The sequence below is a fragment of the Heterocephalus glaber genome, unplaced genomic scaffold (genome assembly GCF_053883595.1).
Source record: "Heterocephalus glaber isolate CG9 unplaced genomic scaffold, H.glaber_assembly_v1.0 deba00001608, whole genome shotgun sequence".
In the NCBI taxonomy this organism is placed as follows: Eukaryota; Metazoa; Chordata; class Mammalia; order Rodentia; family Bathyergidae; genus Heterocephalus; species Heterocephalus glaber.
The window spans coordinates 31,640,137-31,647,873 of NW_028258379.1; the positions used below are offsets into that span (position 1 = coordinate 31,640,137).

The 7,737-nt window shown below is 31.1% G+C and overlaps 1 pseudogene; it reads right to left on the minus strand.

Annotated features, from left to right (window-relative positions):
* Nucleotides 1–1,562: 1,562 nt before the first annotated feature.
* On the minus strand, nucleotides 1,563–1,790 carry LOC147822811 (U2 spliceosomal RNA; annotated as a pseudogene).
* Nucleotides 1,791–7,737: the final 5,947 nt, after the last annotated feature.

Genomic DNA, 7,737 nt, shown 5'->3' on the forward strand with positions numbered 1-7,737 from the left:
TATGTAAGGTTTGGGGCATGTCTACACTGGAAGATACAATAATGAAAGCCAGGAGTGGTGATGCATGCCTGTCATCCCAGCACTCTGGGAAGCTGAGGGAAGAGGACTGCAAGTTCAAGCCCAGTTTGGGCAACCTAACAACTTAGTGAGTCCCTGTCTCAAAAAAAAATGTAGTCAGATGCTTGCACTTATAAATAAATAACTTGGATTTATGAGAATTAAGATACTATTCAACTGAATGTTATCAACTTTTTATTTATATTTGATATTTCAAATTAAAGACTAAATATATGTCTATATATAGGTAGAACACCATGAATAGGCTAATTCACAGCTAGACTAAAAAAGGTTCATTGCATGAGAAACTCTGAGAAATACAAAAGACATAAAAATTTGAAAATATTCAATAGAAAGTGATTCATACAGAAGATAAGCAAAAAAGTGTGTATATATACACATATATGCATATATATATTAGATATTAGATATTGCAAGAAGAATGCTAAGTAAGCAATGGAATAAAACAAACATTAAAACTGCATTTCTAGCACATTTTCCTAAGAAAGAAATACCTTCAAATTACATATTCAAAGGATACACTGCAATAATTTTAGCATGGCCAATACTGAATCATATTATACTTAAAGCTACTTTAAAAAAAACTAAAAAATTATTTGGGGAACCAGGCAAAACCATTAAGCCACTAGTAAGAGAAAGAAAACAAGATTTTCATCAGACTTTTCACCAATTCTTAATGCTAACAGAAAACAATACAACAAATTTAAGATATTCTAGTTAGAGAAATATGTTAAGGATTTTATATCTACCCAAACTGACCCTCAAGTATAAAGCTACAAACTTTATAAACTTGCCAAAACACAGAATATTGATCCTGTGAGCCCTTCCAAAGGAATCTTTTCAAAAGGAGATTCAGACAATCAAAGAGACTGAGAGACAGCAGTATGAGTGGTATTAACCATAACTGTGTCTGTAGAGCAAAGCTAAGCCATGGATATGAGGGAGATAATATAGTAGATATGGCACAATTATTAAAAATTAAGGCACACAGGGAATAGGAAGGCATGTGGATATGACTGTCTGAAAAGTATTAATTAGAAATAAAAGGATATTACTTATATCAAATACTGGGATAGAAAGAGGGCAAGAGAAGAAGATATTGTAGTTCATTATATATATTCCATTATAGTTCAATGAAGAGAACCAATCCCCCAAAAAGTGAACTAATACTATTATATCAAGATATTAGTATAACATTAATGAATACAACAAAGGAGCAAATAAAACCCACTGCATAATAAAATAGCTTAAAGACAAAAATAAACCAATATGATAAGAACTGAGGCCAAATATATTAAGTATGTCTGTAGATGTAAATGTGCTTAACTCACTTATTTAAAGAAAAGAATTTTCAGATTGGCTAATAAAGCAAAATCCAACATTATGCAGAATGAAAGAGATACACCTAAAACAAAGATATTCAAAAGAGTTAAAAATAAAAGGATAGAGAAATACATATCAGGCAAACATAAAAAGAAAACAGAGTTCATAATCTTGATATCTGGTAAGGTGGAATTCAGATCAAAAAGCACTAAATACATAAAGAAGCATACTTTATAATGCTTAAGGCTATAATTCAAAATGAGAATATTATATTTTAATATTTATGCTTTCAATAGCATGGTAACAACTTCCATTAAGTAGCAGCCTACAGAGAATGCAAAGAGAAATAGATACTACACTTGATCTTAGCCAAAAGGCCAAGAGGTGTTGCAAAGAGAAATAGAACACACTGATATTAGAAGACTTTAACATACCGCTCACAATCTAAAATCAAGGGAACCAAAAATTACTAGAGATTTAAAAGAGCTAAAAACATAAATAAAGTATCATATAAATAGTTATCAAACTCTGATATTATTGTATACATAATAGAGATTACAATTTCTTTTTAAGTACACATGGAACATTTACAAAACTGGTTAAATCACAGGACACAAAGAAAACCTCAAAATTCTAAAGACTCAAAATAATATAGCTTCCCAGGAACATAATGCAATAAAATTAGAAATCAATAGCAAAATTTAAAACAAAATGGCCTTCAAACAAATTTACACACTTTTTTTCCCCCCATTAAGTTTATGGTACATTTTAGGTATAAAATACAGTTACATATATCATTGGGATCTTGTACCATTACATGAGTATCTTGGTTCTAATTTTTTTTTCCCCTTCCCCTGCCCTCCCTTCACCCCCTCCACCCTTCCCTGTTTGCAAAGACTTTGTTTCCATTTTTTTCCTTTTCTCATATTTTTTCTTTTCCCTTCCTTCCTTTCCCCTACCTCTCCCACTTCCCCTGATCCTTTAGACCTTTACTTCCTATTACACAATATCAATTATACATTTTTAAAATTACAATATCAAGACCTAAGAGACATTACCACAGATTCTACAGAACTTAAAAGGATATAGAAAGCATATTTCAAAAATCTGTTTTGAAATAAATTTAACAACTTCTAAGAAGTACCTTGGAAGACAAATTAATGAAACTAACTCTGGAGGAAATATAAAATTTGAATAGCACCTATTAAAGAAAGTATATTCCTAGCTTGAAAACCTACCTATATGACAACAACAGGCTCGTATACATTTTAACTGATAAATTATATCAAACATTTAAAGCAGAAAAAAAAGGAACACTTCTCCCCTCATTTTAGGAAATCAACATTGAAATTTACACACTTTGAAACAAATTTTGGGTGAAAGGCAAAATATAAAATCCCATTACAAAATTTCTAGAAAATACTGCTAATAAAAGCCTAATGTTACCAGAATCTCTAGGCTACAACTAAAAGAAATACCTAAGAAAAATATATTGTAGGACATGCCTATTTTGATACAAACAAAAATAAATTAATAACCAATGCAAAATCTAGAAAAGGAACACCAAAATAAAACAAAGAAATCAAGAAAAATAAACAAAAATCAACAATAAAAGCTGAAATTAATATAGTATCTCCCCCCGCCCCTGAAAAAAAAAACTAACATAGACTTAATAAATCCAAAAAAATGAGTCCCTTCCTTGGGAAAAAAAGTCAACAAAATAGACAAAGCACTATCTAACCCAATACAAAAAGCAAAAGGCAGGAAGGAAAACACAAATACATGACATTAAATACACAACATTAGAAATGACAAAGAGGAAATATACATCAAAATAAAGGAATCTTTTTAAACTTCTAAGAGATTCCTTTGCATAATTCTATGCAAACAAATTTGAAAATTTATATGAAATCCATAATTTCTTAGGGAATAAAACGACTCCAGAAGAAACAAAAAGTCTAAATAAAATTAGTGTCACAAGACAGAGAAAGAAATTAAAGTTCCACTACAGAAAAAGCACCAGCCAGACAGTTTTATAGAGGAATGCTAACAAACTCTAAAGATCAGATAACCACAACACTACTTTATTCCAGAGTAAAGAAAGAAAATTCCCAAACTCACTTTATAAGTGAGTGTAACATTGCTCCTAGATACTAACTAGAATTAATTCCCACACTACTCCACACAAAAAAAAAGATCATATCTAACTTATTAGTATCAATGACATAAAAATCTCTTAGTAAAATATAAGAAAATTTAGTTCAGTTTATTAGTAAAGTTAAGAGACATCTTATGGTCTTGACAGATGCAGAAAATGAATTATCTCAACATCCATTAAGGAAAGAAGGAAGGAGAAAGAAAAAGAAAGAAAGAGAAAGAAAAAAAGAAAGAAAGAAAGAAAGAAAGAAAGAAAGAAAGAAAGAAAGAAAGAAAGAAAGAAAGAAAGGAAAAAGGAGGGCCAGGGATTTAGCTCAATGGTTCTGTCACCTGCCTCCAAAGCACAAGTCCTGAGTTTGATTCCCGGTACCAAAAAAAAAAAGAACGAACGAAAGAAGGAAGGAAGGAAGGAAGGAAGGAAAGAAAGAGAGGAAGAAGGAAGGAAGAAATAGAGAAGGAAGGAAGGAAAGAAGGAAGAGAGAGAGAAAGAAAGAGAGAAAGAGAAAGAAAGAGAGAAAGAGAAAGAAAGAGAGAAAGAGAAAGAAAGAAAGAAAGAAAGAGAGAGAGAAAGAGAAAGAAAGGAAGGAAGGAAGAAAGAAAAAAATGAAAGACAGAAAGGAAGAAAATTAATTTAGTGGATGGATGGATACTTCCTCAACATACTGCCTCAGTCCACAAGAATATCTTAATAGAGAAATTTTAGAGGCTTTCCTACTAAAGTTAAAAACAAGACAAAAACACCTACTCTCTGCTATATTTAACATTGTGTTGAAAATACTGTATTTGCCAATGAAATTAGAAAAGAGAAAGCAACCAGAAGCATAAAAATTGAATAAAACTATTTTTATTTCCTGACATATAATTATATATCTTGAAAAGCAAAAAGAATGGATAGGAAATTACTACAAAAAGAAAATATTTAGTAGTTATAAAATTGGAATACAAAAACCAATAGCTTCAATGTATAAAAATTCAGACAGACAAAAAAATTATCCTAATTCTAACAGCAAATACAGATAAAAAAACAAGCATAAGGTGAGGAAGAAATTCCAAAATCTATGAGGAAAATTATAAAGCATCCTTGTAAATGCACAAAAATGAACAAATGGAAAGGCATACCACTTTCTTAGACAGTAAGATTCAATATTATAAAAGACATCAGTTCTCCCTAAATAAGTTATTTTATAAATTTAATGTGATAGTTATAAAAATACTATAAAGTTTTTTCTGGAATTATACAACTTGATTAAAATTCTGTACAAAAATAACAGTGGTCACAAGAAGCAACTGTTGGCTATGTATAAATAAGTATAAATAACTATAAATATAAATATGTAAAAATATGTAGAAATATAAATATGTATAAATAAGTCATGCAAAGTTCATTTCTATTTCCTATTTCTTTAGTGATCTAGACAGAATATCAAAAGAAAGCTGAAGAGAGTTTTTACATCTCTGCAAAGAATGATGCTCTGGGAGACATGCCTGGAATCTCCTATAGAACCCAGTAAACTGCCTCACACTTGTAGGCCCCATAAATAGTTGTTGAATAAGAGATAACATGATGAAATATTGACTAAATGGTACCACAATAGAATGGCTTAGTAATTAGCAAAACTGTCATATCCAAAATGTACTGATTAATGGCTCACAGCCAATTTGAAACAAGTTATTTAATGACATGTCACAAGGCTTTTGTGCTTTTTTCCTCAACATTTTTATTTTGGTCACTTCATGTAAGAATGCCTATCAGTTTGATAACTGATAAAAACTAATGGAAGGCTGACTAATATTTTGGATAAGAGAATTAGACACAACCATCAAATGACATTAATAAGGTAAACTTTAATAAAGTTTGTAATGAGTTCAATTTTGCCCCTCCCCCCAAAAAAAATATATTTTTAGCTTCTAACTCCTGAATGTGACTTTTAATTTTGAAATAGGGTCTTTGCAGATGTAATCAAGCTAAGATGGATTAAGATGGGCTCTAAATCACTGAGTGAAGTGGCACATGCCTGTATTCCCAGCATCAAGAAGCTGTGGCAGGAGGATCGCCCAGAGTTTGAGACCAGTCTGAGCTACATAGTGAGTTCCAGGCCAACCTGAATTGAACAGCAAGAGCCTGGCTCAAAAAATGTGACTAATGAGTTTATTTTAAAAGGAGAGGTTTGGATACAGAGATACAGGCCACTTGTAGATAGAGGCAGAGGTTAAGTGAAGCAGCTGCAAGCCAAGGAATAACCAGGACTGCTAGCTACTACCAGAAGCTAAGAGAGATGCAAGGAGGAATTCTTCCCTCAAGTTCACCGAGAGAGTACAGCTCTCACAAAACCTTGATTTCAGACTTCTAGTTCCAGAACCGTGACAAAATAAACTTGCTTTAAGCTATGCAGTTTGTGGTTCTTTGCTACAGCAGCCCTAGCAGACTAATACACAGTGAAACAAAGCCCTTTATTTTTCAGCTACACAGAGGATGAAGTGAAACAGGATTAACAGCTACTCCTATGGAACAGAGCTGGCATTTATAGCAAGCCAGCAACTTCATATTACTATGCAAAAAAATCTAAAAGAATATCTACAATGTGAAATAAGGATTTTTGTACTTTGAACTATATAGGGTACATATAAGGTAGAGTCCTTTCACAAGTGTCACACTGTAAAGAGACAGTAAGGAAGATCTGGAATGCATTTTTTAAATGGTGATATAAAAAAGAAAATGTCTAAGAAATTTTGTCATGTTATCATGGAATATTTTGAGCAACTACTCTACATCTATTTCAAATACCATGTAAGAAGATCTCACTGAATTTCTTAAGAAGTGGACCGCTGATATGGGTCAAAGTAGATGGGAAGTTACTTAAGTATTTTTAAAGAGCAGGATGACATGGTGGTACCTGTATTTTAGACAGATTATTCAGGCAGCTAAGAGACAAGAGATTTGATGGGAAAAGAGGCAGACACAGGAAAGTAAATTAAAAGGCTGTTATAATAGAGAAGGTAAATCTCATAATTAGGTTGGTTGATGGTGAGATTAAACAAGAAAATGAGATAGTGGAGGGATATTTAAGAGATATAACCAGAGTACCAATATAACAGTACTTCTTTCTCAAAGCTATTATGAGAAAAAAAAAGCTATGAGAATGAATTAAGTTAATATAGTCCAAAGTGTCTAGCATATACTAGGCACAAACAATAAACATCTAGTGTTCTTCCTAAGGAGTTTAAGATTAAAATATATGTAATTCTGACATACTTATTTGGTTACATAACTATAAGTTATCATCTATTTCTTTTTGAGACAAGTTCATTTATTCTTAAAAATAACATTATATATACATACATGTATATATATATATATATACACTCATCCTTTCTATTATATTTGTGTGCCAGACTAAGGCTCTAAGACCTCTAAAAGTGAAGGATAACTTAAAATGCTTAACCCTTAAATTTTAATCTTACATTAAATATTAAATGAGGCTCACATGATAATCTGTGTGCTGTTTAGGAACACTGTTCTTAAAAGGGCCAGAAGGAAAAAAACAAGACAGAAATATAAGGAATAGACTAAAAGAAGCTAAAACTTCTAAGTGAAATAGATGACCTTTCCATGCTACAGAAAGCCAGCTTACTGATAGAAAGGCATTTTTACCTAATGTACGTTTTGATGCCTTAAACACTTCATTTCTAAGTATTCATTTATTTAGAGGTACCCATATACTTTCAGAATGTAAGAAATAGCGTGTATAAATTTCCAACACAATACTTCTGCAAAATAAGATTCTTAATTTAAATCTTGTTCATTGGCTGAGTAATCAATACATAAAATTTGAAAAAGAGCCAAGTAAAACTACATTTCAAAATTGCTGCTTTTTCTCAAGAAAAACAGTTGGCTATGTACTAAGATTGCCTACCAATTAAGAATCATAATTATTATGCTCAATATAGGAACAAAAGGAAAATTTAGCTAATCAGAAAAGAACAAAAACCATGATGAACATTCAGTAAAATTGTAATGTGTTATATAAATATATAATATTTGATTTAGAGAATATATTTTAAATTTAGACAACTGTAGTCTTATTTACCTAAAAATACATGTAGAAAGCATGCATTTTATACAATGTTCACACTGTAAGGAATGCAGAACCTTACATGAACAAAAATATAAATCTTCAA